The sequence below is a fragment of the Triturus cristatus genome, chromosome 8, assembly GCF_964204655.1.
Source record: "Triturus cristatus chromosome 8, aTriCri1.1, whole genome shotgun sequence".
In the NCBI taxonomy this organism is placed as follows: Eukaryota; Metazoa; Chordata; class Amphibia; order Caudata; family Salamandridae; genus Triturus; species Triturus cristatus.
This window is the reverse complement of record NC_140591.1, coordinates 1,619,820,789-1,619,844,858: the sequence shown is the minus strand read 5'-3', so window position 1 is coordinate 1,619,844,858 and position 24,070 is coordinate 1,619,820,789. Positions and strand designations below refer to the sequence as shown.

At 31.4% G+C, this 24,070-nt stretch overlaps 28 non-coding genes across 28 annotated transcripts; all 28 read left to right on the top strand.

The window, feature by feature from the left end:
* The first annotated feature begins 461 nt into the window (after positions 1-461).
* Positions 462-535, top strand: TRNAT-AGU (transfer RNA threonine (anticodon AGU)). Its single transcript has one exon. It is a non-coding gene; the product is annotated as a tRNA-Thr (tRNA).
* A 438-nt stretch (positions 536-973) lies between these two features.
* Positions 974-1,046, top strand: TRNAT-CGU (transfer RNA threonine (anticodon CGU)). Its single transcript has one exon. It is a non-coding gene; the product is annotated as a tRNA-Thr (tRNA).
* A 434-nt stretch (positions 1,047-1,480) lies between these two features.
* Positions 1,481-1,554, top strand: TRNAT-AGU (transfer RNA threonine (anticodon AGU)). The gene has a single exon. It is a non-coding gene; the product is annotated as a tRNA-Thr (tRNA).
* A 946-nt stretch (positions 1,555-2,500) lies between these two features.
* Positions 2,501-2,574, top strand: TRNAT-AGU (transfer RNA threonine (anticodon AGU)). The gene has a single exon. It is a non-coding gene; the product is annotated as a tRNA-Thr (tRNA).
* Positions 2,575-3,012: 438 nt separating this feature from the next.
* On the top strand, positions 3,013-3,085 carry TRNAT-CGU (transfer RNA threonine (anticodon CGU)). Its single transcript has one exon. It is a non-coding gene; the product is annotated as a tRNA-Thr (tRNA).
* A 434-nt stretch (positions 3,086-3,519) lies between these two features.
* TRNAT-AGU (transfer RNA threonine (anticodon AGU)) lies at positions 3,520-3,593 on the top strand. Its single transcript has one exon. It is a non-coding gene; the product is annotated as a tRNA-Thr (tRNA).
* A 1,965-nt stretch (positions 3,594-5,558) lies between these two features.
* On the top strand, positions 5,559-5,632 carry TRNAT-AGU (transfer RNA threonine (anticodon AGU)). The gene has a single exon. It is a non-coding gene; the product is annotated as a tRNA-Thr (tRNA).
* Positions 5,633-6,070: 438 nt separating this feature from the next.
* TRNAT-CGU (transfer RNA threonine (anticodon CGU)) lies at positions 6,071-6,143 on the top strand. Its single transcript has one exon. It is a non-coding gene; the product is annotated as a tRNA-Thr (tRNA).
* A 434-nt stretch (positions 6,144-6,577) lies between these two features.
* TRNAT-AGU (transfer RNA threonine (anticodon AGU)) lies at positions 6,578-6,651 on the top strand. Its single transcript has one exon. It is a non-coding gene; the product is annotated as a tRNA-Thr (tRNA).
* A 945-nt stretch (positions 6,652-7,596) lies between these two features.
* On the top strand, positions 7,597-7,670 carry TRNAT-AGU (transfer RNA threonine (anticodon AGU)). Its single transcript has one exon. It is a non-coding gene; the product is annotated as a tRNA-Thr (tRNA).
* Positions 7,671-8,108: 438 nt separating this feature from the next.
* On the top strand, positions 8,109-8,181 carry TRNAT-CGU (transfer RNA threonine (anticodon CGU)). The gene has a single exon. It is a non-coding gene; the product is annotated as a tRNA-Thr (tRNA).
* A 434-nt stretch (positions 8,182-8,615) lies between these two features.
* Positions 8,616-8,689, top strand: TRNAT-AGU (transfer RNA threonine (anticodon AGU)). The gene has a single exon. It is a non-coding gene; the product is annotated as a tRNA-Thr (tRNA).
* Positions 8,690-10,655: 1,966 nt separating this feature from the next.
* Positions 10,656-10,729, top strand: TRNAT-AGU (transfer RNA threonine (anticodon AGU)). Its single transcript has one exon. It is a non-coding gene; the product is annotated as a tRNA-Thr (tRNA).
* Positions 10,730-11,167: 438 nt separating this feature from the next.
* Positions 11,168-11,240, top strand: TRNAT-CGU (transfer RNA threonine (anticodon CGU)). The gene has a single exon. It is a non-coding gene; the product is annotated as a tRNA-Thr (tRNA).
* A 434-nt stretch (positions 11,241-11,674) lies between these two features.
* On the top strand, positions 11,675-11,748 carry TRNAT-AGU (transfer RNA threonine (anticodon AGU)). The gene has a single exon. It is a non-coding gene; the product is annotated as a tRNA-Thr (tRNA).
* A 946-nt stretch (positions 11,749-12,694) lies between these two features.
* Positions 12,695-12,768, top strand: TRNAT-CGU (transfer RNA threonine (anticodon CGU)). The gene has a single exon. It is a non-coding gene; the product is annotated as a tRNA-Thr (tRNA).
* A 438-nt stretch (positions 12,769-13,206) lies between these two features.
* Positions 13,207-13,279, top strand: TRNAT-CGU (transfer RNA threonine (anticodon CGU)). Its single transcript has one exon. It is a non-coding gene; the product is annotated as a tRNA-Thr (tRNA).
* Positions 13,280-14,733: 1,454 nt separating this feature from the next.
* TRNAT-AGU (transfer RNA threonine (anticodon AGU)) lies at positions 14,734-14,807 on the top strand. Its single transcript has one exon. It is a non-coding gene; the product is annotated as a tRNA-Thr (tRNA).
* Positions 14,808-15,245: 438 nt separating this feature from the next.
* On the top strand, positions 15,246-15,318 carry TRNAT-CGU (transfer RNA threonine (anticodon CGU)). The gene has a single exon. It is a non-coding gene; the product is annotated as a tRNA-Thr (tRNA).
* Positions 15,319-16,265: 947 nt separating this feature from the next.
* TRNAT-CGU (transfer RNA threonine (anticodon CGU)) lies at positions 16,266-16,338 on the top strand. Its single transcript has one exon. It is a non-coding gene; the product is annotated as a tRNA-Thr (tRNA).
* Positions 16,339-17,285: 947 nt separating this feature from the next.
* On the top strand, positions 17,286-17,358 carry TRNAT-CGU (transfer RNA threonine (anticodon CGU)). Its single transcript has one exon. It is a non-coding gene; the product is annotated as a tRNA-Thr (tRNA).
* A 434-nt stretch (positions 17,359-17,792) lies between these two features.
* On the top strand, positions 17,793-17,866 carry TRNAT-AGU (transfer RNA threonine (anticodon AGU)). Its single transcript has one exon. It is a non-coding gene; the product is annotated as a tRNA-Thr (tRNA).
* Positions 17,867-18,812: 946 nt separating this feature from the next.
* On the top strand, positions 18,813-18,886 carry TRNAT-AGU (transfer RNA threonine (anticodon AGU)). Its single transcript has one exon. It is a non-coding gene; the product is annotated as a tRNA-Thr (tRNA).
* A 946-nt stretch (positions 18,887-19,832) lies between these two features.
* Positions 19,833-19,906, top strand: TRNAT-AGU (transfer RNA threonine (anticodon AGU)). The gene has a single exon. It is a non-coding gene; the product is annotated as a tRNA-Thr (tRNA).
* A 438-nt stretch (positions 19,907-20,344) lies between these two features.
* On the top strand, positions 20,345-20,417 carry TRNAT-CGU (transfer RNA threonine (anticodon CGU)). The gene has a single exon. It is a non-coding gene; the product is annotated as a tRNA-Thr (tRNA).
* Positions 20,418-21,867: 1,450 nt separating this feature from the next.
* Positions 21,868-21,941, top strand: TRNAT-AGU (transfer RNA threonine (anticodon AGU)). The gene has a single exon. It is a non-coding gene; the product is annotated as a tRNA-Thr (tRNA).
* Positions 21,942-23,399: 1,458 nt separating this feature from the next.
* On the top strand, positions 23,400-23,472 carry TRNAT-CGU (transfer RNA threonine (anticodon CGU)). The gene has a single exon. It is a non-coding gene; the product is annotated as a tRNA-Thr (tRNA).
* A 434-nt stretch (positions 23,473-23,906) lies between these two features.
* TRNAT-AGU (transfer RNA threonine (anticodon AGU)) lies at positions 23,907-23,980 on the top strand. Its single transcript has one exon. It is a non-coding gene; the product is annotated as a tRNA-Thr (tRNA).
* The last annotated feature ends 90 nt before the right edge of the window (positions 23,981-24,070 follow it).

Here is a 24,070-nt window from a genome sequence, read left to right as displayed (position 1 = left end):
TCCTGAGTTCAAATCTCAGCAGCACCTTATTATTGGTCCTTACATGTAAAAATAATTTTCATCACGCAAATGTTTAATACATTTTAAAAAGAAAAGTGTTGTTCTGTGAACATTAGAATGGGTCATCTTAAATTGAAAAACTAAAAAACGTGGTATTGTGAAGATTTTCAAAGTAATGCTTTGAATGAAAAAGGGAAAAAAGAGTGACAAAGAGCAAAATAGAGATGAAAAATCATTCTAGAGTTGAAATCAAGTAATGCATTCTTAAAGAAGGCATAATTAAAACATTTATGAACAGGATAAGCAATATATCAATGAGGTGTTTATGAATAGGATCAGTATCCTCGTCTAAACTATTTGAGTAGAGCGTTTTCAGAACTGAGAAATGATTATGAAAGTGAAAAACTCAGGATTCTCTTGAACACCATATGGCAAACTGTTCCTTAAAGCATTTTCAAGAGGGTGCTGTGGCTTAGCTGGTTAAAGCGCCTGTCTAGTAAACAGGAGATCCTGAGTTCAAATCTCAGCAGTGCCGTGCTTTCCTCATTCTTAAATAAAAAACTATTTTCATTAATTCGTCCTGCGATTCAATTAAATTAGAAAAGTCTGATTTATCTATCGGTTGAACAGATCATCTTAAACCTAATAAAAACTGAAAGTGTTTTCAATATTATAGTAACAATACTGTGATTGCAAAATCAAAAAGGTATTTCAATGAGCAAGAGGCAGATGAAATATAACCCTACATTTGAGCAATATTGATGAATATATATAAAACACTTATTCATGAACTATTCAAAATATGGGATTGAGTTTAAAATGTGTTCTTTTTTAATACATCATAGCTATTCTTGTTTACAGATTAGGAATCCTTGCTTTTTTAACATTAGAATACATATTAAGACACTTTAACACAGGCACAGAATTTGATCACCAATACTAAATTAATGATCCCTTCTATATCCCTAAAGTAGGTGCTGTGGCTAAGTGGTTAAAGCGCCTGTCTCGTAAACAAGAAATCCTGAGTTCAAATCTCAGCAGCACCTTATTTTTGGTCCTTACATGTACAAATAATTTTTATTACGCAAATGTTTAAGACATTTTAAAAAGAAAAGTGTTGTTCTGTGAACATTAGAATGGGTCATCTTAAATTGAAAAACAAAAAAACGTGGTATTGTGAAGATTTTCAAAGTAATACTTTGAATGAAAAAGGGAAAAAAGAGTGACAAAGAGCAAAATAGAGATAAAAAATCATTCTAGAGTTGAATTCAAGTAATGCATTTTTAAAGAAGGCATAATTAAAACATTTATGAACAGGATAAGCAATATATCAATGAGGTGTTTATGAATAGGATCAGTATCCTCGTCTTAAGTAGTTGAGTAGAGTGTTTTCTGAACTGAGAAATGATTATGAAAGTGAAAAACTCAGGTTTCTCTTGAACACCATATGGCAAACTGTTCCTTAAAACATTTTCAAGAGGGTGCTGTGGCTTAGCTGGTTAAAGCGCCTGTCTAGTAAACAGGAGATCCTGAGTTCAAATCTCAGCAGTGCCTTGCTTTCCTCATTCTTAAATAAAAAAAATATTTTCATTAATTCGTCCTGCGATCCAATTAAATTAGAAAAGTCTGATTTATCTTTCGGTTGAACAGATCATCTTAAACCTAATAAAAACTGAAAGTGTTTTCAATATTATAGTAACAATACTGTGATTGCAAAATCAAAAAGGTATTTCAATGAGCAAGAGGCAGATGAAATATGACCCTAGATTTGAGCAATATTGATGAATATATGTAAAACACTTATTTATAAACTATTCAAAATATGGGATTGAGTTTAAAATGTGTTCTTTTTTAATACAACATAGCTATTCTTGTTTACAGATTAGGAATCCTTGCTTGTTTAACATTAGAATACATATTAAGACACTTTAACACAGGCACAGAAGTTGATCACCAATACTAAATTAATGATCCCTTCTGTAACACTAAAGTAGGTGCTGTGGCTAAGTGGTTAAAGTGCTTGTCACGTAAACAGGAAATCCTGAGTTCAAATCTCAGCAGCACCTTATTATTGGTCCTTACATGTAAAAATAATTTTCATCACGCAAATGTTTAATACATTTTAAAAAGAAAAGTGTTGTTCTGTGAACATTAGAATGGGTCATCTTAAATTGAAAAACTAAAAAACGTGGTATTGTGAAGATTTTCAAAGTAATGCTTTGAATGAAAAAGGGAAAAAAGAGTGACAAAGAGCAAAATAGAGATGAAAAATCATTCTAGAGTTGAAATCAAGTAATGCATTCTTAAAGAAGGCATAATTAAAACATTTATGAACAGGATAAGCAATATATCAATGAGGTGTTTATGAATAGGATCAGTATCCTCGTCTAAACTATTTGAGTAGAGCGTTTTCTGAACTGAGAAATGATTATGAAAGTGAAAAACTCAGGATTCTCTTGAACACCATATGGCAAACTGTTCCTTAAAGCATTTTCAAGAGGGTGCTGTGGCTTAGATGGTTATAGCGCCTGTCTAGTAAACAGGAGATCCTGAGTTCAAATCTCAGCAGTACCTTGATTTCCTCATTCTTATATAAAAAACTATTTTCATTAAGTCGTCCTGCGATTCAATTCAATTAGAAAAGTCTGATTTATCTTTCGGCTGAACAGATCATCTTAAACCTAATAAAAACTGAAAGTGTTTTCAATATTATAGTAACAATACTGTGATTGCAAAAATCAAAAAGGTATTTCAATGAGCAAGAGGCAGATGAAATATAACCCTAGATTTGAGCAATATTGATGAATATATGTAAAACACTTATTTATGAACTATTTAAAATATGGAATTGAGTTTAAAATGTGTTCTTTTGTAATACAACATAGCTATTCTTGTTTACAGATTAGAATCCTTGCTTGTTTAACATTAGAATACTTATTAAGACACTTTAACACAGGCACAGAATTTGATCACCAATACTAAATTAATGATCCCTTCTGTATCACTAAAATAGGTGCTGTGGCTAAGTGGTTAAAGCGCCTGTCTCGTAAACAGAAAATCCTGAGTTCAAATCTCAGCAGCACCTTAATATTTGTCCTTACATGTAAAAATAATTTTCATCACGCAAATGTTTAATACATTTTAAAAAGAAAAGTGTTGTTCTGTGAACATTAGAATGGGTCATCTTAAATTGAAAAACTAAAAAACATGGTATTGTGAAGATTTTCAAAGTAATGCTTTGAATGAAAAACGGAAAAAAGAGTGACAAAGAGCAAAATAGAGATAAAAAATCATTCTAGAGTTGAAATCAAGTAATGCATTCTTAAAGAAGGCATAATTAAAACATTTATGAACAGGATAAGCAATATATCAATGAGGTGTTTATCAATAGGATCAGTATCCTCGTCTAAAGTAGTTGAGTAGAGCGTTTTCTGAACTGAGAAATGATTATGAAAGTGAAAAACTCAGGAGTCTCTTGAACACCATATGGCAAACTGTTCCTTAAAGGATTTTCAAGAGGGTGCTGTGGCTTAGCTGGTTAAAGCGCCTGTCTAGTAAACAGGAGATCCTGAGTTCGAATCTCAGCAGTGCCTTGCTTTCCTCTTTCTTAAATAAAAAACTATTTTCATTAATTCGTCCTGCGATTCAATTAAATTAGAAAAGTCTGATTTATCTTTCGGTTGAACAGATCATCTTAAACCTAATAAAAACTGAAAGTGTTTACAATATTATAGTAACGATACTGTGATTGCAAAATCAAAAAGGTATTTCAATGAGCAAGAGGCAGATGAAATATAACCCTAGATTTGAGCAATATTGATGAATATATGTAAAACACTTATTTATGAACTATTCAAAATATGGGATTGAGTTTAAAATGTGTTCTTTTTTAATACAACATAGCTATTCTTGTTTACAGATTAGGAATCCTTGCTTGTTTAACATTAGAATACATATTAAGACACTTTAACACAGGCACAGAAGTTGATCACCAATACTAAATTAATGATCCCTTCGGTAACACTAAAGTAGGTGCTGTGGCTAAGTGGTTAAAGTGCTTGTCACGTAAACAGGAAATCCTGAGTTCAAATCTCAGCAGCACCTTATTATTGGTCCTTACATGTAAAAATAATTTTCATCACGCAAATGTTTAATACATTTTAAAAAGAAAAGTGTTGTTCTGTGAACATTAGAATGGGTCATCTTAAATTGAAAAACTAAAAAACGTGGTATTGTGAAGATTTTCAAAGTAATGCTTTGAATGAAAAAGGGAAAAAAGAGTGACAAAGAGCAAAATAGAGATGAAAAATCATTCTAGAGTTGAAATCAAGTAATGCATTCTTAAAGAAGGCATAATTAAAACATTTATGAACAGGATAAGCAATATATCAATGAGGTGTTTATGAATAGGATCAGTATCCTCGTCTAAACTATTTGAGTAGAGCGTTTTCTGAACTGAGAAATGATTATGAAAGTGAAAAACTCAGGATTCTCTTGAACACCATATGGCAAACTGTTCCTTAAAGCATTTTCAAGAGGGTGCTGTGGCTTAGCTGGTTAAAGCGCCTGTCTAGTAAACAGGAGATCCTGAGTTCAAATTTCAGCAGTCTCTTGCTTTCCTCATTCTTAAATAAAAAACTATTTTCATTAATTCGTCCTGCGATTCAATTAAATTAGAAAAGTCTGATTTATTTTTCGGTTGAACAGATCATCTTAAACCTAATAAAAACTGAAAGTGTTTTCAATACTATAGTAACAATACTGTGATTGCAAAAATCAAAAAGGTATTTCAATGAGCAAGAGACAGATGAAATATAACCCTAGATTTTAGCAATATTGATGAATATATGTAAAACACTTATTTATGAACTATTCAAAATATGGGATTGAGTTTAAAATGTGTTCTTTTTTAATACAACATAGCTATTCTTGTTTACAGATTAGGAATCCTTGCTTGTTTAACATTAGAATACTTATTAAGACACTTTAACACAGGCACAGAATTTGATCACCAATACTAAATTAATGATCCCTTCTATATCCCTAAAGTAGGTGATGTGGCTAAGTGGTTAAAGCGCCTGTCTCGTAAACCAGAAATCCTGAGTTCAAATCTCAGCAGCACCTTATTTTTGGTCCTTACATATAAAAATAATTTTCATTACGCAAATGTTTAAGACATTTTAAAAAGAAAAGTATTGTTCTGTGAACATTAGAATGGGTCATCTTAAATTGAAAAACAAAAAAACGTGGTGTTGTGAAGATTTTCAAAGTAATGTTTTGAATGAAAAAGGGAAAAAAGCGTGACAAAGAGCAAAATAGAGATAAAAAATCATTCTAGAGTTGAATTCAAGTAATGCATTCTTAAAGAAGGCATGATTAAAACATTTATGAACAAGATAAGCAATATATCAATGAGGTGTTTATGAATAGGATCAGTATCCTCTTCTAAAGTAGTTGACTAGAGCGTTTTCTGAACTGAGAAATGATTATGAAAGTGAAAAACTCAGGATTCTCTTGAACACCATATGGCAAACTGTTCCTTAAAGCATTTTCAAGAGGGTGCTGTGGCTTAGATGGTTATAGCGCCTGTCTAGTAAACAGGAGATCCTGAGTTCAAATCTCAGCAGTACCTTGATTTCCTCATTCTTATATAAAAAACTATTTTCATTAAGTCGTCCTGCGATTCAATTCAATTAGAAAAGTCTGATTTATCTTTCGGTTGAACAGATCATCTTAAACCTAATAAAAACTGAAAGTGTTTTCAATATTATAGTAACAATACTGTGATTGCAAAAATCAAAAAGGTATTTCAATGAGCAAGAGGCAGATGAAATATAACCCTAGATTTGAGCAATATTGATGAATATATGTAAAACACTTATTTATGAACTATTTAAAATATGGAATTGAGTTTAAAATGTGTTCTTTTGTAATACAACATAGCTATTCTTGTTTACAGATTAGAATCCTTGCTTGTTTAACATTAGAATACTTATTAAGACACTTTAACACAGGCACAGAATTTGATCACCAATACTAAATTAATGATCCCTTCTGTATCACTAAAATAGGTGCTGTGGCTAAGTGGTTAAAGCGCCTGTCTCGTAAACAGAAAATCCTGAGTTCAAATCTCAGCAGCACCTTAATATTTGTCCTTACATGTAAAAATAATTTTCATCACGCAAATGTTTAATACATTTTAAAAAGAAAAGTGTTGTTCTGTGAACATTAGAATGGGTCATCTTAAATTGAAAAACTAAAAAACATGGTATTGTGAAGATTTTCAAAGTAATGCTTTGAATGAAAAACGGAAAAAAGAGTGACAAAGAGCAAAATAGAGATAAAAAATCATTCTAGAGTTGAAATCAAGTAATGCATTCTTAAAGAAGGCATAATTAAAACATTTATGAACAGGATAAGCAATATATCAATGAGGTGTTTATCAATAGGATCAGTATCCTCGTCTAAAGTAGTTGAGTAGAGCGTTTTCTGAACTGAGAAATGATTATGAAAGTGAAAAACTCAGGAGTCTCTTGAACACCATATGGCAAACTGTTCCTTAAAGGATTTTCAAGAGGGTGCTGTGGCTTAGCTGGTTAAAGCGCCTGTCTAGTAAACAGGAGATCCTGAGTTCGAATCTCAGCAGTGCCTTGCTTTCCTCTTTCTTAAATAAAAAACTATTTTCATTAATTCGTCCTGCGATTCAATTAAATTAGAAAAGTCTGATTTATCTTTCGGTTGAACAGATCATCTTAAACCTAATAAAAACTGAAAGTGTTTACAATATTATAGTAACGATACTGTGATTGCAAAATCAAAAAGGTATTTCAATGAGCAAGAGGCAGATGAAATATAACCCTAGATTTGAGCAATATTGATGAATATATGTAAAACACTTATTTATGAACTATTCAAAATATGGGATTGAGTTTAAAATGTGTTCTTTTTTAATACAACATAGCTATTCTTGTTTACAGATTAGGAATCCTTGCTTGTTTAACATTAGAATACATATTAAGACACTTTAACACAGGCACAGAATTTGATCACCAATACTAAATTAATAATCCCTTCTGTATCACTAAAATAGGTGCTGTGGCTAAGTGCTTAAAGCGTCTGTCTCGTAAACAAGAAATCCTGAGTTCAAATCTCAGCAGCACCTTATTATTGGTCCTTACATGTAAAAATAATTTTCATCGCGCAAATGTTTAATACATTTTAAAAAGAAAAGTGTTGTTCTGTGAACATTAGAATGGGTCATCTTAAATTGAAAAACAAAAAAACGTGGTATTGTGAAGATTTTCAAAGTAATACTTTGAATGAAAAAGGTAAAAAAGAGTGACAAAGAGCAAAATAGAGATAAAAAATCATTCTAGAGTTGAATTCAAGTAATGCATTCTTAAAGAAGGCATAATTAAAACATTTATGAACAGGATAAGCAATATATCAATGAGGTGTTTATGAATAGGATCAGTATCCTCGTCTAAAGTAGTTGAGTAGAGCGTTTTCTGAACTGAGAAATGATTATGAAAGTGAAAAACTCAGGTTTCTCTTGAACACCATATGGCAAACTGTTCCTTAAAGCATTTTCAAGAGGGTGCTGTGGCTTAGCTGGTTAAAGCGCCTGTCTAGTAAACAGGAGATCCTGAGTTCAAATCTCAGCAGTGCCGTGCTTTCCTCATTCTTAAATAAAAAACTATTTTCATTAATTCGTCCTGCGATTCAATTAAATTAGAAAAGTCTGATTTATCTATCGGTTGAACAGATCATCTTAAACCTAATAAAAACTGAAAGTGTTTTCAATATTATAGTAACAATACTGTGATTGCAAAATCAAAAAGGTATTTCAATGAGCAAGAGGCAGATGAAATATAACCCTACATTTGAGCAATATTGATGAATATATATAAAACACTTATTCATGAACTATTCAAAATATGGGATTGAGTTTAAAATGTGTTCTTTTTTAATACATCATAGCTATTCTTGTTTACAGATTAGGAATCCTTGCTTTTTTAACATTAGAATACATATTAAGACACTTTAACACAGGCACAGAATTTGATCACCAATACTAAATTAATGATCCCTTCTATATCCCTAAAGTAGGTGCTGTGGCTAAGTGGTTAAAGCGCCTGTCTCGTAAACAAGAAATCCTGAGTTCAAATCTCAGCAGCACCTTATTTTTGGTCCTTACATGTACAAATAATTTTTATTACGCAAATGTTTAAGACATTTTAAAAAGAAAAGTGTTGTTCTGTGAACATTAGAATGGGTCATCTTAAATTGAAAAACAAAAAAACGTGGTATTGTGAAGATTTTCAAAGTAATACTTTGAATGAAAAAGGGAAAAAAGAGTGACAAAGAGCAAAATAGAGATAAAAAATCATTCTAGAGTTGAATTCAAGTAATGCATTTTTAAAGAAGGCATAATTAAAACATTTATGAACAGGATAAGCAATATATCAATGAGGTGTTTATGAATAGGATCAGTATCCTCGTCTAAAGTAGTTGAGTAGAGCGTTTTCTGAACTGAGAAATGATTATGAAAGTGAAAAACTCAGGTTTCTCTTGAACACCATATGGCAAACTGTTCCTTAAAACATTTTCAAGAGGGTGCTGTGGCTTAGCTGGTTAAAGCGCCTGTCTAGTAAACAGGAGATCCTGAGTTCAAATCTCAGCAGTGCCTTGCTTTCCTCATTCTTAAATAAAAAAAATATTTTCATTAATTCGTCCTGCGATCCAATTAAATTAGAAAAGTCTGATTTATCTTTCGGTTGAACAGATCATCTTAAACCTAATAAAAACTGAAAGTGTTTTCAATATTATAGTAACAATACTGTGATTGCAAAATCAAAAAGGTATTTCAATGAGCAAGAGGCAGATGAAATATGACCCTAGATTTGAGCAATATTGATGAATATATGTAAAACACTTATTTATAAACTATTCAAAATATGGGATTGAGTTTAAAATGTGTTCTTTTTTAATACAACATAGCTATTCTTGTTTACAGATTAGGAATCCTTGCTTGTTTAACATTAGAATACATATTAAGACACTTTAACACAGGCACAGAAGTTGATCACCAATACTAAATTAATGATCCCTTCTGTAACACTAAAGTAGGTGCTGTGGCTAAGTGGTTAAAGTGCTTGTCACGTAAACAGGAAATCCTGAGTTCAAATCTCAGCAGCACCTTATTATTGGTCCTTACATGTAAAAATAATTTTCATCACGCAAATGTTTAATACATTTTAAAAAGAAAAGTGTTGTTCTGTGAACATTAGAATGGGTCATCTTAAATTGAAAAACTAAAAAACGTGGTATTGTGAAGATTTTCAAAGTAATGCTTTGAATGAAAAAGGGAAAAAAGAGTGACAAAGAGCAAAATAGAGATGAAAAATCATTCTAGAGTTGAAATCAAGTAATGCATTCTTAAAGAAGGCATAATTAAAACATTTATGAACAGGATAAGCAATATATCAATGAGGTGTTTATGAATAGGATCAGTATCCTCGTCTAAACTATTTGAGTAGAGCGTTTTCTGAACTGAGAAATGATTATGAAAGTGAAAAACTCAGGATTCTCTTGAACACCATATGGCAAACTGTTCCTTAAAGCATTTTCAAGAGGGTGCTGTGGCTTAGCTGGTTAAAGCGCCTGTCTAGTAAACAGGAGATCCTGAGTTCAAATTTCAGCAATCTCTTGCTTTCCTCATTCTTAAATAAAAAACTATTTTCATTAATTCGTCCTGCGATTCAATTAAATTAGAAAAGTCTGATTTATTTTTCGGTTGAACAGATCATCTTAAACCTAATAAAAACTGAAAGTGTTTTCAATACTATAGTAACAATACTGTGATTGCAAAAATCAAAAAGGTATTTCAATGAGCAAGAGACAGATGAAATATAACCCTAGATTTTAGCAATATTGATGAATATATGTAAAACACTTATTTATGAACTATTCAAAATATGGGATTGAGTTTAAAATGTGTTCTTTTTTAATACAACATAGCTATTCTTGTTTACAGATTAGGAATCCTTGCTTGTTTAACATTAGAATACTTATTAAGACACTTTAACACAGGCACAGAATTTGATCACCAATACTAAATTAATGATCCCTTCTATATCCCTAAAGTAGGTGATGTGGCTAAGTGGTTAAAGCGCCTGTCTCGTAAACCAGAAATCCTGAGTTCAAATCTCAGCAGCACCTTATTTTTGGTCCTTACAAATAAAAATAATTTTCATTACGCAAATGTTTAAGACATTTTAAAAAGAAAAGTATTGTTCTGTGAACATTAGAATGGGTCATCTTAAATTGAAAAACAAAAAAACGTGGTGTTGTGAAGATTTTCAAAGTAATGTTTTGAATGAAAAAGGGAAAAAAGCGTGACAAAGAGCAAAATAGAGATAAAAAATCATTCTAGAGTTGAATTCAAGTAATGCATTCTTAAAGAAGGCATGATTAAAACATTTATGAACAAGATAAGCAATATATCAATGAGGTGTTTATGAATAGGATCAGTATCCTCTTCTAAAGTAGTTGAGTAGAGCGTTTTCTGAACTGAGAAATGATTATGAAAGTGAAAAACTCAGGATTCTCTTGAACACCATATGGCAAACTGTTCCTTAAAGCATTTTCAAGAGGGTGCTGTGGCTTAGATGGTTATAGCGCCTGTCTAGTAAACAGGAGATCCTGAGTTCAAATCTCAGCAGTACCTTGATTTCCTCATTCTTATATAAAAAACTATTTTCATTAAGTCGTCCTGCGATTCAATTCAATTAGAAAAGTCTGATTTATCTTTCGGTTGAACAGATCATCTTAAACCTAATAAAAACTGAAAGTGTTTTCAATATTATAGTAACAATACTGTGATTGCAAAAATCAAAAAGGTATTTCAATGAGCAAGAGGCAGATGAAATATAACCCTAGATTTGAGCAATATTGATGAATATATGTAAAACACTTATTTATGAACTATTTAAAATATGGAATTGAGTTTAAAATGTGTTCTTTTGTAATACAACATAGCTATTCTTGTTTACAGATTAGAATCCTTGCTTGTTTAACATTAGAATACTTATTAAGACACTTTAACACAGGCACAGAATTTGATCACCAATACTAAATTAATGATCCCTTCTGTATCACTAAAATAGGTGCTGTGGCTAAGTGGTTAAAGCGCCTGTCTCGTAAACAGAAAATCCTGAGTTCAAATCTCAGCAGCACCTTAATATTTGTCCTTACATGTAAAAATAATTTTCATCACGCAAATGTTTAATACATTTTAAAAAGAAAAGTGTTGTTCTGTGAACATTAGAATGGGTCATCTTAAATTGAAAAACTAAAAAACATGGTATTGTGAAGATTTTCAAAGTAATGCTTTGAATGAAAAACGGAAAAAAGAGTGACAAAGAGCAAAATAGAGATAAAAAATCATTCTAGAGTTGAAATCAAGTAATGCATTCTTAAAGAAGGCATAATTAAAACATTTATGAACAGGATAAGCAATATATCAATGAGGTGTTTATCAATAGGATCAGTATCCTCGTCTAAAGTAGTTGAGTAGAGCGTTTTCTGAACTGAGAAATGATTATGAAAGTGAAAAACTCAGGAGTCTCTTGAACACCATATGGCAAACTGTTCCTTAAAGGATTTTCAAGAGGGTGCTGTGGCTTAGCTGGTTAAAGCGCCTGTCTAGTAAACAGGAGATCCTGAGTTCGAATCTCAGCAGTGCCTTGCTTTCCTCTTTCTTAAATAAAAAACTATTTTCATTAATTCGTCCTGCGATTCAATTAAATTAGAAAAGTCTGATTTATCTTTCGGTTGAACAGATCATCTTAAACCTAATAAAAACTGAAAGTGTTTACAATATTATAGTAACGATACTGTGATTGCAAAATCAAAAAGGTATTTCAATGAGCAAGAGGCAGATGAAATATAACCCTAGATTTGAGCAATAGTGATGAATATATGTAAAACACTTATTTATGAACTATTCAAAATATGGGATTGAGTTTAAAATGTGTTCCTTTTTTAATACAACATAGCTATTCTTGTTTACAGATTAGGAATCCTTGCTTGTTTAACATTAGAATACATATTAAGACACTTTAACACAGGCATAGAATTTGATCACCAATACTAAATTAATGATCCCTTCTATATCAGTAAAGTAGGTGCTGTGGCTAAGTGGTTAAAGCGCCTGTTTCATAAACAGGAAATCCTGAGTTCAAATCTCAGCAGCACCATATTATTGGTCCTTACATGTAAAAATAATTTTCATCACGCAAATGTTTAATACATTTTAAAAAGAAAAGTGTTGTTCTGTGAACATTAGAATGGGTCATCTTAAATTGAAAAACAAAAAAACGTGGTATTGTGAAGATTTTCAAAGTAATGCTTTGAATGAAAAAGGGAAAAAAGAGTGACAAAGAGCAAAAGAGAGATAAAAAATCATTCTAGAGTTTAATTCAAGTAATGCATTCTTAAAGAAGGCATGATTAAAACATTTATGAACAGGATAAGCAATATATCAATGAGGTGTTTATGAATAGAATCAGTATTCTCGTCTAAACTATTTGAGTAGTGCGTTTTCTGAACTGAGAAATGATTATGAAAGTGAAAAACTCAGGTTTCTCTTGAACACCATATGGCAAACTGTTCCTTAAAGCATTTTCAAGAGGGTGCTGTGGCTTAGCTTGTTAAAGCGCCTGTCTCGTAAACAGGAGATCCTGAGTTCAAATCTCAGCAGTGCCTTGCTTTCCTCATTCTTAAATAAAAAAATATTTTCATTAAGTCGTCCTGCGATTCAATTAAATTAGAAAAGTCTGATTTATCTTTCGGTTGAACAGATCATCTTAAACCTAATAAAAACTGAAAGTGTTTTCAATATTATAGTAACAATACTGTGATTGCAAAATTAAAAAGGTATTTCAATGATCTAGAGGCAGATGAAATATGACCCTAGATTTGAGCAATATTGATGAATATTTGTAAAACACTTATTTATAAACTATTCAAAATATGGGATTGAGTTTAAAATGTGTTCTTTTTTAATACAACATAGGTATTCTTGTTTACAGATTAGGAATCCTTGCTTGTTTAACATTAGAATACATATTAAGACACTTTAACACAGGCACAGAATTTGATCACCAATACTAAATTAATGATCCCTTCTGTATCACTAAATTAGGTGCTGTGGTTAAGTGGTTAAAGCGCCTGTCTCGTAAACAGGAAATCCTGAGTTCAAATCTCAGCAGTACCTTATTATTGGTCCTTACATGTAAAAATAATTTTCATCACGCAAATGTTTAATACATTTTAAAAAGAAAAGTGTTGTTCTGTGAACATTAGAATGGGTCATCTTAAATTGAAAAACTAAAAAACGTGGTATTGTGAAGATTTTCAAAGTAATGCTTTGAATGAAAAAGGGAAAAAAGAGTGGCAAAGAGCAAAATAGAGATAAAAAATCATTCTAGAGTTGAAATCAAGTAATGCATTCTTAAAGAAGGCATAATTAAAACATTTATGAACAGGATAAGCAATATATCAATGAGGTGTTTATCAATAGAATCAGTACCCTCGTCTAAAGTAGTTGAGTAGAGTGTTTTCTGAACTGAGAAATGATTATGAAAGTGAAAAACTCAGGATTCTCTTGAACACCATATGGCAAACTGTTCCTTAAAGCATTTTCCAGAGGGTGCTGTCGCTTAGCTGGTTAAAGCGCCTGTCTAGTAAACAGGAGATCCTGAGTTCAAATCTCAGCAGTGCCTTGCTTTCCTCATTCTTAAATAAAAAACTATTTTCATTAATTCGTCCTGCGATTCAATTAAATTAGAAAAGTCTGATTTATCTTTCGGTTGAACAGATCATCTTAAACCTAATAAAAACTGAAAGTGTTTTCAATATTATAGTAACAATACTGTGATTGCAAAAATCAAAAAGGTATTTCAATGAGCAAGAGGCAGATGAAATATAACCCTAGATTTGAGCAATATTGATGAATATATGTAAAACACTTATTTATGAACTATTCAAAATATGGGATTGAGTTTAAAATGTGTTCTTTTGTAATACAACATAGCTATTCTTGTTTACAGATTAGGAATCCTTGCTTGTTTAACATTAGAATACATATTAAGACACTTTAACACAGGCACAGAATTTGATCACCAATACTAAATTAATGATCCCTTCTGTATCACTAAAATAGGTGCTGTTGCTAAGTGGTTAAAGCGCCTGTCTCGTGAACAGGAAATCCTGAGTTCAAATGTCAGCAGCACCTTATTATTGGTCCTTACATGTAAAAATAATTTTCATCACGCAAATGTTTAATACGTTTTAAAAAGAAAAGTATTGTTCTGTGAACATTAGAATGGGTCATCTTAAATTGAAAAACAAAAAAACGTGGTGTTGTGAAGATTTTCAAAGTAATGTTTTGAATGAAAAAGGGAAAAAAGAGTGACAAAGAGCAAAATAGAGATAAAAAATCATTCTAGAGTTCAATTCAAGTAATGCATTCTTAAAGAAGGCATGATTAAAACATTTATGAACAAGATAAGCAATATATCAATGAGGTGTTTATGAATAGGATCAGTATCCTCTTCTAAAGTAGTTGAGTAGAGCGTTTTCTGAACTGAGAAATGATTATAAAAGTGAAAAACTCAGGATTCTCTTGAACACCATATGGCAAACTGTACCTTAAAGCATTTTCAAGAGGGTGCTGTGGCTTAGATGGTTATAGCGCCTGTCTAGTAAACAGGAGATCCTGAGTTCAAATCTCAGCAGTGCCTTGCTTTCCTCATTCTTATATAAAAAACTATTTTCATTAAGTCGTCCTGCGATTCAATTCAATTAGAAAAGTCTGATTTATCTTTCGGTTGAACAGATCATCTTAACCTAATAAAAACTGAAAGTGTTTTCAATATTATAGTAACAATACTGTGATTGCAAAAATCAAAAAGGTATTTCAATGAGCAAGAGGCAGATGAAATATAACCCTAGATTTGAGCAATATTGATGAATATATGTAAAACACTTATTTATGAACTATTTAAAATATGGAATTGAGTTTAAAATGTGTTCTTTTGTAATACAACATAGCTATTCTTGTTTACAGATTAGGAATCCTTGCTTGTTTAACATTAGAATACTTATTAAGACACTTTAACACAGGCACAGAATTTGATCACCAATACTAAATTAATGATCCCTTCTGTATCACTAAAATAGGTGCTGTGGCTAAGTGGTTAAAGCGCCTGTCTCGTAAACAGGAAATCCTGAGTTCAAATCTCAGCAGCACCTTATTATTGGTCCTTACATGTAAAAATAATTTTCATCACGCAAATGTTTAATACATTTTAAAAAGAAAATTGTTGTTCTGTGAACATTAGAATGGGTCATCTTAAATTGAAAAACAAAAAAACGTGGTGTTGTGAAGATTTTCAAAGTAATGTTTTGAATGAAAAAGGGAAAAAAGAGTGACAAAGAGCAAAATAGAGATAAAAAATCATTCTAGAGTTTGATTCAAGTAATGCATTCTTAAAGAAGGCATGATTAAAACATTTATGAACAAGATAAGCAATATATCAATGAGGTGTTTATGAATAGGATCAGTATCCTCGTCTAAAGTAGTTGAGTAGAGCGTTTTCTGAACTGAGAAATGATTATGAAAGTGAAAAACTCAGGATTCTCTTGAACACCATATGGGAAACTGTTCCTTAAAGCATTTTCAAGAGGGTGCTGTGGCTTAGCTGGTTAAAGCGCCTGTCTAGTAAACAGGAGATCCTGAGTTCAAATCTCAGAGGTGCCTCGCTTTCCGCATTCTTAAATAAAAAACTATTTTCATTAATTCGTCCTGCGATTCAATTAAATTAGAAAAGTCTGATTTATTTTTCGGTTGAACAGATCATCATAAACCTAATAAAAACTGAAAGTGTTTTCAATATTATAGTAACAATACTGTGATTGCAAAAATCAAAAAGGTATTTCAATGAGCAAGAGGCAGATGAAATATAACCCTAGATTTTAGCAATATTGATGAATATATGTAAAACACTTATTTATGAACTATTCAAAATATGGGATTGAGTTTAAAATGTGTTCTTTTTTAATACAACATAGCTATTCTTGTTTACAGATTAGGAATCCTTGCTTGTTTAACATTAGAATACTTATTAAGACACTTTAACACAGGCACAGAATTTGATCACCAATACTAAATTAATGATCTCTTCAGTATCACTAAAATAGGTGCTGTGGCTAAGTGGTTAACGCGCCTGTCTCGTAAACAGGAAATCCTGAGTTCAAATCTCAGCAGCACCTTATTATTGGTCCTTACATGTAAAAATAATTTTCATCACGCAAATGTTTAATACATTTTAAAAAGAAAATTGTTGTTCTGTGAACATTAGAATGGGTCATCTTAAATTGAAAAACAAAAAAAGGGGTGTTGTGAAGATTTTCAAAGTAATGTTTTGAATGAAAAAGGGAAAAAAGAGTGACAAAGAGCAAAATAGAGATAAAAAATCATTCTAGAGTTGAATTCAAGTAATGCATTCTTAAAGAAGGCATGATTAAAACAGTTATGAACAAGATAAGCAATATATCAATGAGGTGTTTATGAATAGGATCAGTCTCCTCGTCTAAAGTAGTTGAGTAGAGCGTTTTCTGAACTGAGAAATGATTATGAAAGTGAAAAACTCAGGATTCTCTTGAACACCATATGGGAAACTGTTCCTTAAAGCATTTTCAAGAGGGTGCTGTGGCTTAGCTGGTTAAAGCGCCTGTCTAGTAAACAGGAGATCCTGAGTTCAAATCTCAGAGGTGCCTCGCTTTCCGCATTCTTAAATAAAAAACTATTTTCATTAATTCGTCCTGCGATTCAATTAAATTAGAAAAGTCTGATTTATTTTTCGGTTGAACAGATCATCATAAACCTAATAAAAACTGAAAGTGTTTTCAATATTATAGTAACAATACTGTGATTGCAAAAATCAAAAAGGTATTTCAATGAGCAAGAGGCAGATGAAATATAACCCTAGATTTGAGCAATATTGATGAATATATGTAAAACACTTATTTATGAACTATTCAAAATATGGGATTGAGTTTAAAATGTGTTCTTTTGTAATACAACATAGCTATTCTTGTTTACAGATTAGGAATCCTTGCCTTGTTTAACATTAGAATACATATTAAGACACTTTAACACAGGCACAGAATTTGATCACCAATACTAAATTAATGATCCCTTCTGTATCACTAAAATAGGTGCTGTGGCTAAGTGGTTAAAGCGCCTGTCTCGTAAACAGGAAATCCTGAGTTCAAATCTCAGCAGCACCTTATTATTGGTCCTTACATGTAAAAATTATTTTCATCACGCAAATGTTTAATACATTTTAAAAAGAAAAGTGTTGTTCTGTGAACATTAGAATGGGTCATCTTAAATTGAAAAACAAAAAAACGTGGTATTGTGAAGATTTTCAAAGTAATGCTTTGAATGAAAAAGGGAAAAAAGAGTGACAAAGAGCAAAATAGAGATAAAAAATCATTCTAGAGTTGAATTCAAGTAATGCATTCTTAAAGAAGGCATAATTAAAACATTTATGAACAGGATAAGCAATATATCAATGAGGTGTTTATGAATAGGATCAGTATCCTCGTCTAAAGTAGTTGAGTAGAGCGTTTTCTGAACTGAGAAATGATTATGAAAGTGAAAGACTGAGGTTTCTCTTGAACACCATATGGGAAACTGTTCCTTAAAACATTTTCAAGAGGGTGCTGTGGCTTAGCTGGTTAAAGCGCCTGTCTAGTAAACAGGAGATCCTGAGTTCAAATCTCAGCAGTACCTTGATTTCCTTATTCTTAAATAAAAAACTATTTTCATTAAGTCGTCCTGCGATTCAATTCAATTAGAAAAGTCTGATTTATCTTTCGGTTGAACAGATCATCTTAAACCTAATAAAAACTGAAAGTGTTTTCAATATTATAGTAACAATACTGTGATTGCAAAATCAAAAAGGTATTTCAATGAGCAAGAGGCAGATGAAATATGACCCTAGATTTGAGCAATATTGATGAATATATGTAAAACACTTATTTATAAACTATTCAAAATATGGGATTGAGTTTAAAATGTGTTCTTTTTTAATACAACATAGCTATTCTTGTTTACAGATTAGGAATCCTTGCTTGTTTAACATTGAAATACATATTAAGACACTTTAACACAGGCACAGAATTTGATCACCAATACTAAATTAATGATCCCTTCTGTATCACTAATATAGGTGCTGTGACTAAGTGGTTAAAGCGCCTGTCTCATAACCAGGAAATCCTGAGTTTAAATCTCAGCAGCACCTTATTATTGGTCCTTACATGTAAAAATAATTTTCATCACGCAAATGTTTAATACATTTTAAAAAGAAAAGTGTTGTTCTGTGAACATTAGAATGGGTCATCTTAAATTGAAAAACAAAAAAAACGTGGTATTGTGAAGATTTTCAAAGTAATGCTTTGAATGAAAAAGGGAAAAAAGAGTGACAAAGAGCAAAATAGAGATAAAAAATCATTCTATAGTTGAATTCAAGTAATACATTCTTAAAGAAGGCATAATTAAAACATTTATGAACAGGATAAGCAATATATCAATGAGGTGTTTATGAATAGGATCAGTATCCTCGTCTAAACTATTTGAGTAGTGCGTTTTCTGAACTGAGAAATGATTATGAAAGTGAAAAACTCAGGTTTCTCTTGAACACCATATGGCAAACTGTTCCTTAAAGCATTTTCAAGAGGGTGCTGTGGCTTAGATGGTTATAGCGCCTGTCTAGTAAACAGGAGATCCTGAGTTCAAATCTCAGCAGTGCCTTGCTTTCCTCATTCTTATATAAAAACTATTTTCATTAAGTCGTCCTGCGATTCAATTCAATTAGAAAAGTCTGATTTATCTTTCGGTTGAACAGATCATCTTAAACCTAATAAAAACTGAATGTGTTTTCAATATTATAGTAACAATACTGTGATTGCAAAAATCAAAAAGGTATTTCAATGAGCAAGAGGCAGATGAAATATAACCCTAGATTTGAGCAATATTGATGAATATATGTAAAACACTTATTTATGAACTATTCAAAATATGGAATTGAGTTTAAAATGTGTTCTTTTGTAATACAACATAGCTATTCTTGTTTACAGATTAGGAATCCTTGCTTGTTTAACATTAGAATACTTATTAAGACACTTTAACACAGGCACAGAATTTGATCACCAATACTAAAATATTGATCCCTTCTGTATCACTAAAATAAGTGCTGTGGCTAAGTGGTTAAAGCGCATGTCTCGAAACCAGGAAATCCTGAGATCAAATCTCAGCAGCACCTTATTATTGGTCCTTACATGTAAAAATAATTTTCATCACGCAAATGTTTAATACATTTTAAAAAGAAAAGTGTTGTTCTGTGAACATTAGAATGGGTCATCTTAAATTGAAAAACAAAAAAAACGTGGTATTGTGAAGATTTTCAAAGTAATGCTTTGAATGAAAAAGGGAAAAAAGAGTGACAAAGAGCAAAATAGAGATAAAAAATCATTCTATAGTTGAATTCAAGTAATACATTCTTAAAGAAGGCATAATTAAAACATTTATGAACAGGATAAGCAATATATCAATGAGGTGTTTATCAATAGGATCAGTATCCTCGTCTAAAGTAGTTGAGTAGAGCGTTTTCTGAACTGAGAAATGATTATGAAAGTGAAAAACTCAGGATTCTCTTGAACACCATATGGCAAACTGTTCCTTAAAGCATTTTCAAGAGGGTGCTGTGGCTTAGCTGGTTAAAGTGCCTGTCTAGTAAACAGGAGATCCTGAGTTCAAATCTCAGCAGTGCCTTGCTTTCCTCATTCTTAAATAAAAAACTATTTTCATTAATTCGTCCTGCGATTCAATTAAATTAGAAAAGTCTGATTTATCTTTCGGTTGAACAGATCATCTTAAACCTAATAAAAACTGAAAGTGTTTTCAATATTATAGTAACAATACTGTGATTGCAAAATCAAAAAGGTATTTCAATGAGCAAGAGGCAGATGAAATATAACCCTAGATTTGAGCAATATTGATGAATATATGTAAAACACTTATTTATGAACTATTCAAAATATGGGATTGATTTCAAAATGTGTTCTTTTTTAATACAACATAGCTATTCTTGTTTACAGATTAGGAATCCTTGCTTGTTTAACATTAGAATACATATTAAGACACTTTAACACAGGCACAGAATTTGATCACCAATCCTAAATTAATGATCCATTCTATATCACTAAAGTAGGTGCTGTGGCTAAGTGGTTAAAGCGCCTGTCTCGTAAACAGGAAATCCTGATTTCAAATCTCAGCAGCACCTTATTATTGGTCCTTACATGTAAAAATAATTTTCATCACGCAAATGTTTAATTTATTTTAAAAAGAAAAGTGTTGTTCTGTGAACATTAGAATGGGTCATCTTAAATTGAAAAACAAAAAAACGTGGTATTGTGAAGACAAAGTAATGCTTTGAATGAAAAAGGGAAAAAAGAGTGACAAAGAGCAAAATAGAGATAAAAAATCATTCTAGAGCTGAATTCAAGTAATGCATTCTTAAAGAAGGCATGATTAAAACATTTATGAACAAGATAAGCAATATATCAATGAGGTGTTTATGAATAGGATCAGTATCCTCATCTAAAGTAGTTGAGTAGAGCGTTTTCTGAACTGAGAAATGATTATGAAAGTGAAAAACTCAGGATTCTCTTGAACACCATATGGCAAACTGTTCCTTAGAGCATTTTCAAGAGGGTGTTGTGACTTAGCTGGTTAAAGCGCCTGTCTAGTAAACAGGAGATCCTGAGTTCAAATTTCAGCAGTGCCTTGCTTTCCTCATTCTTAAATAAAAAACTATTTTCATTAATTCGTCCTGCGATTCAATTAAATTAGAAAAGTCTGATTTATATTTCGGTTGAACAGATCATCTTAAACCTAATAAAAACTGAAAGTGTTTTCAATATTATAGTAACAATACTGTGATTGCAAAAATCAAAAAGGTATTTCAATGAGCAAGAGGCAGATGAAATATAACCCTAGATTTGAGCAATATTGATGAATATATGTAAAACACTTATTTATGAACTATTCAACATATGGGATTGAGTTTAAAATGTGTTCTTTTTTAATACAACATAGCTATTCTTGTTTACAGATTAGGAATCCTTGCTTGTTTAACATTAGAATACTTATTAGGACACTTTAACACAGGCACAGAATTTGATCACCAATACTAAATTAATGATCCCTTCTGTATCACTAAAATAGATGCTGTGGCTAAGTGGTTAAAGCGCATGTCTCGTAACCAGGAAATCCTGAGTTCAAATCTCAGCAGCACCTTATTATTGGTCCTTACATGTAAAAATAATTTTCATCATGCAAATGTTTAATACATTTTAAAAAGAAAAGTGTTTTTCTGTGAACATTAGAATGGGTCATCTTAAATTGAAAAACAAAAAAACGTGGTATTGTGAAGATTTTCAAAGTAATGCTTTGAATGAAAAAGGGAAAAAAGAGTGACAAAGAGCAAAATAGAGATAAAAAATCATTCTAGAGTTGAATTCAAGTAATGCATTCTTAAAGAAGGCATGATTAAAACATTTATGAACAAGATAAGCAATATATCAATGAGGTGTTTATCAATAGGATCAGTATCCTCATCTAAAGTAGTTGAGTCGAGCGTTTTCTGAACTGAGAAATGATTATGAAAGTGAAAAACTCAGGATTCTCTTGAACACCATATGGCAAACTGTTCCTTAAAGCATTTTCAAAAGGGTGCTGTGGCTTAGCTGGTTAAAGCGCCTGTCTAGTAAACAGGAGATCCTGAGTTCAAATCTCAGCAGTACCTTGATTTCCTTATTCTTAAATAAAAAACTATTTTCATTAAGTCGTCCTGCGATTCAATTCAATTAGAAAAGTCTGATTTATCTTTCGGTTGAACAGATCATCTTAAACCTAATAAAAACTGAAAGTGTTTTCAATATTATAGTAACAATACTGTGATTGCAAAAATCAGAAAGGTATTTCAATGAGCAAGAGGCAGATGAAATATAACCCTAGATTTGAGCAATATTGATGAATATATGTAAAACACTTATTTATGAACTATTCAAAATATGGGATTGAGTTTAAAATGTGTTCTTTTGTAATACAACATAGCTATTCTTGTTTACAGATTAGGAATCCTTGCTTGTTTAACATTAGAAAACATATTAAGACACTTTAACACAGGCACAGAATTTGATCACCAATACTAAATTAATGATCCCTTCTACATCACTAAATAGCTGCTGTGGCTAAGTGGTTAAAGCGCTTGTCTCATGAACAGGAAATCCTGAGTTCAAATCTCAGCAGCACCTTATTATTGGTCCTTACATGTAAAAATAATTTTCAGCACACAAATGTTTAATACATTTTAAAAAGAAAAGTGTTGTTCTGTGAACATTAGAATGGGTCATCTTAAATTGAAAAACGCAAAAACGTGGTGTTGTGAAGATTTTCAAAGTAATGCTTTGAATGAAAAAGGGAAAAAAGAGTGACAAAGAGCAAAATAGAGATGAAAAATCATTCTAGAGTTGAAATCAAGTAATGCATTCTTAAAGAAGGCATAATTAAAACATTTATGAACAGGATAAGCAATATATCAATGAGGTGTTTATGAATAGGATCAGTATCCTCGTCTAAACTATTTGCGTAGTGGGTTTTCTGAACTGATAAATGATTATGAAAGTGAAAAACTCAGGTTTCTCTTGAACACCATATGGCAAACTGTTCCTTAAAGCATTTTCAAGAGGGTGCTGTGGCTTAGCTGCTTAAAGCGCCTGTCTAGTAAACAGGAGATCCTGAGTTCAAATCTCAGCAGTGCCGTGCTTTCCTCATTCTTAAATAAAAAACTATTTTCATTAATTCGTCCTGCGATTCAATTAAATTAGAAAAGTCTGATTTATCTTTCGGTTGAACAGATCATCTTAAACCTAATAAAAACTGAAAGTGTTTTCAATATTATAGTAACAATACTGTGATTGCAAAAATCAAAAAGGTATTTCAATGAGCAAGAGGCAGATGAAATATAACCCTAGATTTGAGCAATATTGATGAATATATGTAAAACACTTATTTATGAACTATTCAAAATATGGGATTGAGTTTAAAATGTGTTCTTTTGTAATACAACATAGCTATTCTTGTTTACAGATTAGGAATCCTTGCTTGTTTAACATTAGAATACATATTAAGACACTTTAACACAGGCACAGAATTTGATCACCAATACTAAATGAATAATCCCTTCTGTATCACTGAAAAAGGTGCTGTGGCTAAGTGGTTAAAGCATCTGTCTCGTAAACAGGAAATCCTGAGTTCAAATCTCAGCAGCACCTTATTATTGGTCCTTACATGTAAAAATAATTTTCATCGCGCAAATGTTTAATACATTTTAAAAAGAAAAGTGTTGTTCTGTGAACATTAGAATGGGTCATCTTAAATTGAAAAACAAAAAAACGTGGTATTGTGAAGATTTTCAAAGTAATACTTTGAATGAAAAAGGGAAAAAAGAGTGACAAAGAGCAAAATAGAGATAAAAAATCATTCTAGAGTTGAATTCAAGTAATGCATTCTTAAAGAAGGCATAATTAAAACATTTATGAACAGGATAAGCAATATATCAATGAGGTGTTTATGAATAGGATCAGTATCCTCGTCTAAAGTAGTTGAGTAGAGCGTTTTCTGAACTGAGAAATGATTATGAAAGTGAAAAACTCAGGTTCCTCTTGAACACCATATGGCAAACTGTTCCTTAAAACATTTTCAAGAGGGTGCTGTGGCTTAGCTGGTTAAAGCGCCTGTCTAGTAAACAGGAGATCCTGAGTTCAAATCTCAGCAGTGTCGTGCTTTCCTCATTCTTAAATAAAAAACTATTTTCATTAATTCGTCCTGCGATTCAATTAAATTAGAAAAGTCTGATTTATCTATCGGTTG